The sequence below is a fragment of the Coenobita brevimanus genome, chromosome 45, assembly GCF_032717465.1.
Source record: "Coenobita brevimanus isolate Jiangsu-jjx chromosome 45, ASM3271746v2, whole genome shotgun sequence".
Classification (NCBI taxonomy): Eukaryota; Metazoa; Arthropoda; class Malacostraca; order Decapoda; family Coenobitidae; genus Coenobita; species Coenobita brevimanus.
Window position 1 is genome coordinate 24,190,511 of NC_136998.1, and position 13,684 is coordinate 24,204,194.

Sequence of the window (13,684 nt, forward strand, 5' to 3'; positions counted from 1 at the left end):
CATGTCGCCCTGTCTCCCGCCATTTCACTCCCCTGCTCCCAGCTCACACCCCCCTCTCTCACATACCTCTCCACTCCAGCCGTCCATTTCATCCTTGGCCTCTCCCTCCCTCCACCTCACTCACATACACTCTCCTCGTCAGTCTCTCACTCTCCTTCCTCTCCACATGGCCAAACCACCTCAGTGTGTTTCTCCTAACGCTTCCTATCACATCCACATCCACACCACAACCCTCCTTCACATCGTCATTTGTCAGTCTGTCTCTCCATGTGACTCCACACGCTCCCCTGATATAACTCATTTCCACTCTTGATTTCTGTCGCTCCAAGTTCCATACGTTAGAGTTGGTATCACAGTACTGTCATGTAGTAACTTTTTCACTTCCATGCTTACTTCCCTGTTTCTTAGCATTGCTTTCGAGGAACCAGCAACCTTTCTTCCTTGATGTACCCTTTCAAGCACTTCACCCTCAAAACTTCCATCCTACTTATCACACTACCCAGGTACTTAAACGCACTCACATTTTCCATTTCTTCTTCATCCAGCCTCACTGTACATTCACTGACTTCACTTCTCTGGAAGACCATATATTTCATCTTCCCTACATTCACCTTTAGATATCGTTTCTTACACACTCTCCTTAACTCATCCACCAAGCCTTGCAGCTCCCCTTCGTCTTCATTTAACAACACATTATCATCTGCAAACAACAGTACAAGGAGTTTCCAAACACTGCCCTCACTCATTAGGGTCACTCCAACATCCACTGCCCTACCTTGTATGTCTTTTATAACCCCATCCATATACAAAGGGGGACAAAGGAGTAAAAAGGATAACAAACAGCAACAGACCTTATGGTCCTTTCAAGGCTGTTTGTTACAGAGCAGACTATGACTACGAGATCTAACTACATGCGGAAGGATAAGGATAGTAAAGCAAGAAGGCTTACCCCACCTCCAAACCCTCCAGTTAAAACTGGTAAGAAAAAGTGAGAAAAATTCACCATGCAGCATGGAACAACTGACATGGAATTTTCATAGAAGAGACTGAAATGGAAAAGTTACCTTCTATAATACTTTATAAGCTACAAGTATGAATAACCTGAAAGAGAAAGTAGTAAAGTAAAATGAATAATCAAATAGTAAATAATGCATGACAACATGTACAGGTACATTTAGTCAACGGGGCGTCTGTGGACACAGCGTGGAAATTGCACAGTGCACAGTGTGGATGTTCAGGGGTGGTGTGGCAGCCTTGCCTGGCACTATTAAGGTAGGCAGCAGTCAGTCAGGCCCCAGCTCCGTTCATTTCACTGAGACCAGGAGCTTTCCCATGCGGGACAAGCACACAAGTCACCTCCTGAAGCAGTGACCCCTGGTACATTAAAAAAATCCCAATGGTGGACACTTAACTAACAGAGACCCTAAGTGATCCACAGCCAATCACAGGTCGAAAGTATGAGTAGTGACCGTTAACTCAGGGCTATCTGTGTATATCCTAGTCTGTGCATATACCATATTTGCATTCATAAGTTGATCCAGGCTCTAAAAAATAAATAAAAAATAAAATAAAATAAAATATTATACATACACATGTGTTTTATTCAGGAGTAAACATATTAAGCTGGGGGTTAGTCGACAAATACTTATTGAGGCGACCTTTAAAGGTCAGTACTGTATCAGAATTTACTACTTTGGAGGGCAATTTATTCCATATATTTACAACTCTATTCAAGAAGAAATGCTTAGCTTCATGCGACTGGAATCGTTTGCCAATTATTTTATGCCCATTGCCTCTAGTATAATGCGAGTGATCAACTGTGAAGTATTTATCAACAGCCATGTTATCATGTCCTTTGAATATTTTGAATACTTGAATTAGATCTCCTTGTAACCTCCATTTAGTTAGGGTAAATAAATTCAGGGCTTCTAAACGTTCCTCGTACGGTTTATTTCTCAATCTAGGTATCACCTTTGTCATCCTTCGCTGCACTCTTTGAAGCTTTTCCATATCCTTTTTATAATATGGTGACCAAAACTGAACACAAAACTCCAAGTGTGGGCGTACTATGGAACTGTACAAAGTAAGGACAATATTATTGGATTTATATTCAAATGCTCTACCTATGAATCCAATCAATTTATTGGCTTTTTTCACAGTCTCTGTGCATTGTTTGCTTGGTTTCAAATCATTTGTTATTGTAACTCCTAAGTCTTTTTCATGGTTTACCCTATCGAGTTGGACATTATTCATGCAATAACTAGTTCTTACATTTTTACTGCCAATGTTTAGCACTTTGCATTTATTAATATTGAAATCCATTTGCCAGACTTAGGCCCAGTTAAACAGTCAGTCAAGATCTCTCTGAATTACCTATCTTTGCAGTGCTGTATCTGCTCTGTTGCCTATTTTAGTATCGTCAGCAACTTTTGAAATTTTACAACATAATCCTTTATCAATATCATTGATACATATTAAGAAAAGAACAGGACCTAACACTGAACCCTGCAGCACTCCACTTGTAATGTTTATCCAGTCTGACTCTTTTCCGTTTATTACAACTCTTTGCTTTCGTCCGATGAGCCGATCTTCAACCCACACAATGACCTTGCCGCCGAAACTATGTGCCTGTAGCTTTTGAAGGAGCCTCTTGTGTGGAACTTTGTCAAAAGACTTTTGAAAATCAAGGTAAACAATATCAGCTGATTTAGTGTCGTCATACATGCTCAGTATATCACTGAAAAAGTCCAGCAGATTACTGCGGCAAGAGCGATTATTAAGCAACATCTCAAATTTCTCCTCTCTACTGGCTATAGTAGCAACACTATCAATATGAGGGATCAAATCATTTGAAATTTTCGCAACCAGACACGACTGACCAAAATTTTCAATGTCATTCTCACCAAGGATCCTATAAGTTGCTACAATGGTCCCAGGATTAAATACAATATCTGCTTGGCTCTGGTTGATAAAAGGCAAATGGACTTCTTCCTTAGTGGAGACTGTAGTACACAACAATGAATCAGCTAAACTCAAAGATGTTTGAGGAGAGATTTCCAAAACTCTGTTGGGTTCTTCACTAACTTGAATAGGCAACACACATGCTTGCAAATGTCTAACAATAAGTTCTTCCCGTAGGCATCGATACTCATAAGGCTGCTTAACTGGGCAGGTTAAACTCACCATACATGTGCTTTGTTTGTAGGATGAACGGTAAAGGTGCCTAACCTGGTAAACAAATTCATCCCACTTTAATGTTTGCTGCTGGTGATCCCATTCTAAAGGAGCTTTACCCAACACATCTACTCCTAACAAGAGATCGGTCTCAAGAAAGTGATCAGGGACTACCAAAGTTAGGTGTCGAACAGTCTTTGTACTACTAATTAGAATATCCAGGTACACAGAGCCTAGTACAGGAAGTGGAGTTTTTTATAACTCCGTCACAGGAAGAAGGTTCTTATTCTGGGGCAGTTCTAATCCAAGTTGACTTACAAATTTCTTTGAAGCAAGGGTTACTTCGCTCCCCGTATCTACCAATGCGGAACTCGATCTTTGGTTCACAATCAATGAAATGGTGGGACATCAAACTGTTCGAGCTTTACCTAGTCATTCGACTGTCTGGACTGTCATCCTGGGCAATCAGCATTTCCCTTCCTACAACCTGCTCTTAAGCAGTCAAAACAAGCATTCCTTTCAGGTGTAAGAGGGCAAGTAGCTGGAATGATCACCCTTGGCACAATAACCACAATACATTTTCTTAGAAGGAGGTTTAAAAGTTTTCATCTGTTGAAGCAGGGTGTTATGTTCTCGCTCAATTTTATCAAACTGATCAGTGCTTGGAGGCCTTGTCTCAGATGGCTTTGATGGGGTTACCGGAGCCATATCTTTCCTCGCACTCATGCGTTTGATGTCTCTGTTAGTTAGTAATACAAGTCTCCTCTCATCCTCAACCTGTTTAAGAAACTCAGTAAGGGAGACATTGTCGGATAAATCACCAAGTTTACGCTGGACAACTTCTGTAAGTCCCTGGAATAATTTTCTCTTTGTTAATTTCTCCGCATCAGGGATGGTTTCTTTGGGAAATTTGGTTTCTTGAGCTGCCATTTTACAAATTAACCTATTCACAAAGGTTCTGGGACTTTCCTCTACATCACAGGTGATATCCTCAATAATTTGCCAAGCTTCTGTAATATTAGGAGTACCACAAAACTTTGCACTCAAAACTGCCTTGAAATCACGCCATGTAGAGATTTTTCCTTGTTTAATGAGACTATAAATCATGGCATGTAATGGCTTGTCAACTCGAGTCTGAGCAACTTGCAACCTTTCCTCATCAGATGTCACACATGACTCAACTAGGCCATACAACTCTGCCAGGATACTTTTGGTTTCGATCCCATCTAAATCTGTTAAATTTACTACTGGAATGTCACTAGGTCTAATAGCTGACTGTCTGGGCAAGAAAGTACCTGGTTGTGGAGACTGATGTGGAACAGAGGGAGCTGATGTAACTGATGGAAGGAATGGATTAATATTAGTTTGGGTAGGATCAGGGGCTGAAGGTGCGGGGTTCTGTGATGCACTTTTTAACACTAACATTTCCTCCCTCAGTGTTTCAATTAAAGTTTGTTGTTGGTTTAACATCTGCCACACATTTGTCATGAAAGCATGTTCTGCATCAGCTTTGATGTCCCGATCATCCGATGGTCATCTTTGGCTCCCCTAAACTGACTGTCATCAACTCCAGTTGCGCTTTTGACTTAAATAAGCTAAAAATAATGGCACAGATGAAACATGTAAGAAACAAAAGTTTAAAGTGTAGCTGGCACTTCAGCAGGCATGTACAGTACATTATGGTTAGGTTAAACACATGGGTTCGGCAGGAATCTTTATGCCTTAAAACAGAGTGAAAATTCACAAAACATGTATTAAGCTTAAATCATCCCATTAAGCTGCCATCACTATGTACTGGCAACCATTATGTAATGATGGAAAAATAACCACCAGAAAACCCACATACACATAATAAGTGACCAGTACATTTAAAATTAAAGAAAAGATTACAGAATATATGAAATAATTGGAAACTTGTTATTAGCAATACTTTCTAAGATGAAATAATAAATGGTCCTAACTTAAAGGGGTGTCCACACTATGACTTAAAGAAGGGTATAAGATATACGTCGTAGCATTGACCCTTCAGGGTTTCTGGGAAGGAGAATAGGGTGATCCAGGAGGTTGACGAAATACCCTGACTGTAGAAATTGGTCCTTCACTTACATGCTGCTTCTTCTTTACATACTAGATGACAAGGGGGGAGATTGGACTTGTTCCAGGACTGGGCAAAACTTGAAAACTACATAAAACCAGACAATGGCCATGCTGGAACCGGTGTCAGAAATAAAAAATTCTGCCAGGACTTGGCTAAAATCCACTGCCAGACTTATATCCAAGACTTGCTCCAAGGCTGCTTCCCCTGAAAGTGTTAGAACTTTCAGGCAGTTTCAAGCAAAATAATAAGATAAAAGCATTATACTTTTGTGTAAAAATAAAACTTTTCATGGGAATATTCCAAGGAATTAGATAATGCAGCCGCCCTTTGACCACCCTAACCTCTAAGTATTTGGATGATACTGCATAGGGTAAGAATTGGTCACCTTATTTGATAATTACAGCATTAGACAGATTTTAGTATCATGGTGTACATGACTGCCTAGCCATACCCAAGGGCGTCAAGCTGAGGTCAGCGGTTTTCTGACTCTCCTCACACACAAAAAAGAGCTACTCTGTGCTCTTCTCATATCTAACAATTACTAGGGTAGATTTCACTTTCAAAACATTACTAGCATAGGCACAATACAATCAAAATATCTTTCAGGGGAATAGAAATCTGTACACTAACTCATCATGGGGGTTGGAGAAAGAAAAACTCCAGGCAGGATGCTGTGCTGCTGCCTGCTCAGAAACCAAAACAGAGAAGACTGTATCTCGTTTTCCCCTCCTGTGTTGCCAAACCTCCCCTTAGGGATCCTTACTATAAAAAGAACTTTTAAACCGCCTATGACATTTCTTTTAGAAATGTAGATAAATATAACAAAGTATATAGGAACTCACTGGTAAAATATTAGCCTCAAGTGTCATCGTTCAACTGAAAAAAATAAATACTGAATCGACGTAGATAATATACAACATTATCATAAAAATGTATAAAAACATGGGATATGACAGGACAAGGTGCAAAAATATTACTGACATTAATTTCCAACCAGTGCAGCACAATAACACTATCCACCATATATCAGCATAAAACAAGGACTTCATCAACACCTTGCCAAATATTCCATTCAAGACAATGCCGTGTCGTAAGGCGGTTTCCTGCCTTCCCCTGCTAAACGTTTCACCATGTCCTTCCTCACTAGCTATTGCACACTATATCCACCTGATTCACTGTCACTGTTGTTCAATGGTTGAATACTCACATTGGGTGCAGGGTAGAAGTTGTTGGGACATGGCGAAAAACAGGGTAGGCCTAGCACAATCTTCATTGGGCCAACAGCTGATAATGGCCAGGAATGATTCACAGAAACCTAATTCACTTTTTCAAACACCAAATCTAATCACAGTAGTGGCCAAAAAGTAAATACAAGCACTATTGGCATAAAGGAATATGACGCACGTCCCGGACGGGGTAAATAGAGTATGATTTAAATGCCCAGCCATGCATTACCTTCTCCCTTAACAGCTGATGCGGAGCTAATCAACCTGGTCAGGCTGCCGTGCATCTCAGGCCCCGAGATTGCCAAGTCATTACTTTTGTCGAGAGACGCGGGAACTTTGATGCCTCCACAAATGACGCCGATCAGCCGAAAAGTTTTTCTCTGATGAATGAGTTTATTCTTAAATGATGACAAACACGTCATCGAGTATAAACAGACATGCCCAAATGACGACAAATGCGTCATCGTGGGCAGAGGGGTTAAGTGTTGCTAACTTGGCTGGTTTTGTGCTAGCAGCTAGCTAAAATGTCCTGCCTTTTCCTGTTGTTCAGCCTTTTTTTTTTTTTTTTTTCTACCATAGTGCTGTTGTACCCATAAAATACATGGTAACTGCACACAGTTGTTGGCTTAGTTTTCATTTTTACACTACCATTTGTTATTCTTATGAGCTTATCTTGCATCTAAGGTGCTGCAGCATATTTCGGTAATAATCTAACCAATTCTGTACTTTGTTTTTCATTATAATGTAAAAAGATTAAAGATTGTGATACAGTACAACAGTACCGGTGTGTTTGTGTGTGTGTGTGTGTGTGTGTGTAATATATATATATATATATATATATATATATATATATATAAATATATATAAATATATATATATGTATATATATATATATATATATATATATATATATATATATATATATATATATACAGTATATGTACACTCAATCCTCGTAAATCGCGTGTTCATAAATCACAGATTCGTAAATCACGGCTAGGTGGCCGTCAAACTGCCGGCAACCTTAAATCACTCTTAAGTCACGAAAATCGCGGATCTAGGCACCCAGGTGGGCCTTTTCCAAGGAGAACCATAAACTGCAGCATTCAAACTGAAAATCGCGACCCAACAACCAATCACCGCATGTCCCTGGTGGCATATGTGCATACTAATGCCGCCATGTTGTTGTTGTTCTTGTCCTGCCAGTCCGCACACTACAGACCGTCGCCGTGGAGTACGAGAGTTAGCTGCCTTTTTTGTGCAACTTCCCCCCGCCTCCTACCTGCCATGGCCCCTCCCGACCCCCCAATGAAGCGCTCTAAGCAGTATGGCATCAAGAAGCTGCCGCAGTTGGCATAGGGTCAACGTTTGGAGCTCATTTGTCGTGCTGAGAGGGGAGAGAAGTTTTCAAAGCTGGTGAAAGAGTTTGGGAAGAACAAGTGCTGAGAGGTTCTAAGTTCTTCCCAACACCATCCCACTCCATTCACTTAAGCTAATTCGTCATAGGATTAAGGTGAGATCCCTTAATACATGCACTGAATATTCCTAAGTTTGTATGATTGTGTTTGATGGTGCCTAGATAGGTGTAGGTAGGGTGCTGTGGGGGTGAGTTGGCCAAAGTCCAGACCCAAATTAATTTTTCACATAAGAGTTATTATTCATAAAGCACGGAATTCATAAATCACGGCTGTGGTCCAGACCCAAATTGCCGCAATTTACTAGGATTGACTGTAGATATATATATATATATATATATATATATATATATATATATATATATATATGCAAAATAACCACAGGAGAAATTAAAGGAGTGACAGTGAGTACTTTCGTATATTACATCTTCACGCTGTCTGAAGATGTAGTATACGAAAGTACTCGCTCTCGCTCCTTTCATTTCTCCTGTGGTTATTTTGTATACATATCTTCACGGTGAAGTTTCTGCATATATATATATATATATATATATATATATATAAAGTGTGTGTTAGGGGGGCAGGGGGAGCATGGGTTTTAGGGGAGACGTCCGGTATTTTTGCAGTTCAGATATGGGAACCCTATTGCTGCGGCCAAAAGTTTTTATTATCCACGCCGAGTGGTGAGTCCACATGGCGCTGCACCCTTAGTGTACGTGGGTTGCTGCTGGCTGAACTACCATCCCACCACGTAAACTAGCACTGGGGCAGTTAAGCATCTTGCTGTATAAATGTACAATTTGAGTCATATTGTTAATATACTGGTATATTATTAGTGTCGTTGATAGTGTGTTAATATTTCTGTAGTAATGCGAGTATTATCATTATTACATTAGGAAGCTGTCATTGTCATTGTTTTTTGCTCTCTCTCTCTCTCTCTCTCTCTCTCTCTCTCTCCAGATGTCCTACCCCCATCCCACCCACCACATTACCCCCTTCTCTCTATCTATCTATCTATCTATCTATCTATCTATCTATATATATATATATATATATATATATATATATATATATATATTTATATATATATATATATATATATATATATATATATATATATATATATATATATATAGAATATGTATCTATATATTATATATATATATAGATAGATAGATAGATAGATAGATAGATAGATAGATAGATGGAGCTATAATTTATGTCATGTGCCCTCTCAGCTTGAATATTGCTCACCCTTGTGGAATGGTTGTGGAGAGGTTGCATTAAAGCAACTAGACAAAATTCAGAACAAAGCTGTTAGAATCATTAACAACCCTGCCATTACAAATAAACTACCTCTCCTGCATGTAAGAAGGAATGTTGCCTCCCTTGCATTATTATACAGATATTTTTTTGGCATATGCTCATACGAAGTTGCGTCCATGGTGCCACCTCTCCATGCCTTCCCTCGTGCTACACGGGCATCTGGTAGCGCTCATGACTGGAATGTCACTCAGCCATATTGCAGAACTTCTGCCTATCAGAATTCTTTCATTCCCTGAACTGCATCTCTTTGGAACTCGCTTCCCCAGAGTTGTTTCCCTCCAAATTTCAACCCACAGCTGTTCAAGTCTAACTGTTACAGATATTTTATGAACAGAGGACACCAGTAATCTGGTGAATGGATTTTTTTTTTTTTATTCATTTGTTTTTCCTTCCTTCGTTCTGTTATATAATATATATATATATATATATATATATATATATATATATATATATATATATATATATATATATGCCAGCAAACCTCAATTCTACAGCTTGAAGTAATCATTAATGTCTCCATAATACAAATATTAACTGGAAAACATTTATATAGTCATATTATTCATGTCCACAGCAAGCACACTATAATATAATGTAAAGCAACTTGGAAATATTTTCAGCCCATAAAATGTTGGCTTTGATCTGGCTGGTTGTGCTCACTGTAGTGCAGTGGTATGGTTCCTAGGACTCAGTCTATCGTCGATGGCTGATTGCCGCAGCATGGGTTCGAATCATTCATTTTTCATTCATTGCCAGACGCCATGTATCCCAAACAGGGTGGCCAAGGGCTTAGAGTTAATTGTTTTACAGGGAGGGGCACTAATCCTCCACCAACCCCACATGACACGTAGGGAGAACGTTATGCCAACATCATCTGGTGTTCCCAGGCGGTCACCCATTCAAGTACTAACCAGACCCAACGTTGCTTAACTTCGCTGATCGGACGGGAAGCGGTGTACTCAACGTGGTATGGCCGTTGGCTAGTTCGAATCATGCTAGCGAAATGCTTACAAAAGTCACACAGAGCATTGTTGCATGCGAATGTCGCATCATTTACGTAATCGAGACACTTTCCATACCTGAACAGAATGGACAATGTGGTATCACCTGACTGCCGCCACTAACCCACTCTTGTAAGAAGCCCTTTTGGTGACATCTCTGAAGCATGTGTTGCAGATCTTCCCCTGCCATTGATATGGCACCAAACCCATATGTTCCACTTAATACCGATACTGGTGAATATAGATGAATTACATATAAATAAGAAGCTTGTGGGGATACCGGTAGCAGAATATAATTTAGGACAATACTGTGGAGTATCCGTCTATCTATAGCCATCCACCATATTCAGTGTACCTTGGATGGCCACGACAAGATTCCCTTGCCTGCCGGTCTCCCGCCAGCAACACACTCCCATCCTATCCACTGCTCCCCTTCCTCTATCCTTCCATGTCACTCACGTCCATGCCTCATTTCGTGTTCCATATTACACATATGGGCTACACCTTTTTACTTATCCTTTGACTATCGATTCGCTCCATGTATCCAAAACAAACTGGATATCTACCAAACACTGGTTTATTATAATAGCCTAATCATGCACAATACGAATGTTTTGATAAGCCATATATAAAACATCAAAACGATTCAACCGTACTTTGGATACCCACAAAAGCAAAAGCGAGAGACTGCTTTACAATTATTGAATGAGACGTGGTGTAACCAGATTCCAAAACACTGGCAATAGGTCTCTGCCACCGGTATAGACAACAATCTGCCAGTCACCACGAGAAGCTCTCCTCATTTTTTCCATCATATATCTGGGATGTATTATTTATTAATAAATAAACATGTATAGCATTCGTAGCCTGATGCACATAAGCAACATTACTTAATTTCCAGTTGGATTACTTGAACCACACCATCATCAAAAGGTCGACTATACCTGTTATAATACATACATTACAAACAATCACAGAGCAAGAATAGCTTAACACGGATCTCTTTTCGCTTTATTATCAGATATTTCTCTGACACCTACTGACCTCCCACAGAAACTCCTACTCTACCTGTCCTAATACACTTGTCCTGACCCACCCGTTCACTCAAAAGGTTTATTTTAGCAAGTTGAAACCTGTGATGATTGTATGGACTTTTATATAAACGCTTCCTTCCTACCCCATCCTCTATGATTGTGCTATAGTATAGATGCTTAGTTCTGCTCGTTGTGCTCTGTGAATACCTGAGTGTTTCGCATGTGTTGGTGTTGGGGACGTGGCTGGGGTGGAAAGCAGCTCATTACCAACAATCACTTGCTTTACACGCGAGAGAGAGAGAGAGAGAGAGAGAGAGAGAGAGAGAGAGAGAGAGAGAGAGAGAGAGAGAGAGAGAGAGAGAGAGAGAGAGAGAGAGAGAGAGAGTAGTTCCTTTCATTCTCATGCCGAGTCAGTCCTAGAATACAGCAAGTTACTCAACTGCCCCGGTGCTAGTTTAAGTGGAGGGATGGTAGTTCAGACAGCAACAATCCCGCCGTCCAGTTACGGTGCAGCGCCATGTGGACCCACCACCCGGAATGGAAAGAAACTTTTGACAGCAACAGTACATACATATGTATATAGGCTACATAGTATTCTCACTCCCACTCTGTATGTACATATATATATATATATATATATATATATATATATATATATATATATATATATATATATATATATATATATATATATATATATATATATATATATAGATATATATTATCATCAGCAGCAGCCATAACTAGTCCACTGCTGAACAAAGGACTCCTCCAACCTTTTCCACGAATTCCTTGACTAAGCCAATCTTTGCCACGTTTTCCCAGCAAATTTCTCTGTCTCATCTCTCTATCTCCTGTCTGGCCTTTTTCAGCTACGCTTACAATCTATTGGTGTCCAGTCAGTCAGCCTCTTGCTCCATCGGTTATCCCATAGTCTTGCTATGTGGCCTGCCCACCTCCATTTCTGTTCTTTTGTAACTTCTATAATATCTTTGACTTCAGTCTGCTCTCTCACCCAAGTTGATCTTTTCCTGTCTCTTAAAGATATTCCCAACACTGACCTTTCCATTGCTCTCTGAGAACGGATTAATTTATTTTCCATTGATTTTGTCAGTTTCCAAGTCTCACAACCATACGTCATAGCTGGAATTATACATTCGTTATACACTTTTCGTTTCATACAAACTGGCAAGCTACTTTTCATATGTCTCTATGTTTACCGAAAGCTTTCCATCCAATTGTAATGCGTCTTTTTATTTCGTTATCATGATCTTACGTTAATTTTAGTATTTGTCCCAAGTAGTTGTACTCCTCAACTTCTTTAAGAATTTCATCGCATATTCTGATGATCTTTGGTGTCTGTGGATTAAACTTTAGTTTTACTCCGGTTCATCTTCAGTCCTACTTTCAGACTTTCTCTGTTCAGGTCATTTAACATTTCTTGCAAGGTCTCCGCTGTTTCTGAGGTTAGGACAATGTCATCTGCAAATCTTAAATGGTTTAGCTTTTCTCCATCTATGTTCACTCCTTTGTTTTCCCAGTCTAGCTTTCTGAAAATACTTTCCAGGCATGCTGTATATAATTGTGGTGAAATTGTATCTCCCTGACGCACGCCCTTCTCAATCTTAATTTTTTCCGAGTCCTTATGTAATTTAACTGTAGCAGTTCCCTCTTTATATATGTTTTCGAGCAGTTTTACAATGTTCTCATTCACTCCTTGTTCTCGCAATGAATTTATAATTGCTATGTACTCCACTGAATCAAAAGCCTTTTCGTAATCAACAAAACCTAAACACAATGGTTTATTATATTCTGTAGTTTTCTCAGTTAGCTGATTCATTGCATGTAGATGATCAGTGGTCGAATACCCGCTTCGGAATCCTGCCTGTTCACGAGGTTGGTTTTCTTCCAAAATCGTTGTTATTCTGTTCGTAAGGACTTTAGTGAAGAGTTGTAAATGACTGATAATAAGCTAATGGGATGATAGTTACTATGATCTTTTGAGTAACCTTTTTTGTAAAGTAAAATAACTATTGCATTACACCATGTTTTGGGAATTTTCTTCTGTTTTATACAGTGGGTAAATAAGTGAGCAAGCCTACAGTATTTTGTACTACTACTCCTGCATCCAACAGTAAATCTGTTACTATTTCATCTTCTCCCCTTTTCATATTTTTAAGACAATTATTTACTTCGTCTGGTGTTACCTCAGGTATTTCACTTGTGTCAACTGAAAAGTTAGCTATTGGTACTACTGTCTTTGATGCATACAGTTCTTTGTAAAATTCTTCAGGTCCCTTCACCATCTTATCTCGGCATTTAATGATTTCAACGTTTTTTCTCTGTGATGTCATTTGTTGCTTTCCTAATGCCATTTTACTTCGGACCTGTTTCAGACTTTTTCTATTCT

The 13,684-nt window shown here is 39.5% G+C and overlaps 1 non-coding gene across 1 annotated transcript; it reads right to left on the minus strand.

Moving 5' to 3' along the window:
* Positions 1-10,101: 10,101 nt before the first annotated feature.
* Positions 10,102-10,220, minus strand: LOC145398543 (5S ribosomal RNA). Its single transcript, XR_013897131.1, has one exon. It is a non-coding gene; the product is annotated as a 5S ribosomal RNA (ribosomal RNA).
* Positions 10,221-13,684: the final 3,464 nt, after the last annotated feature.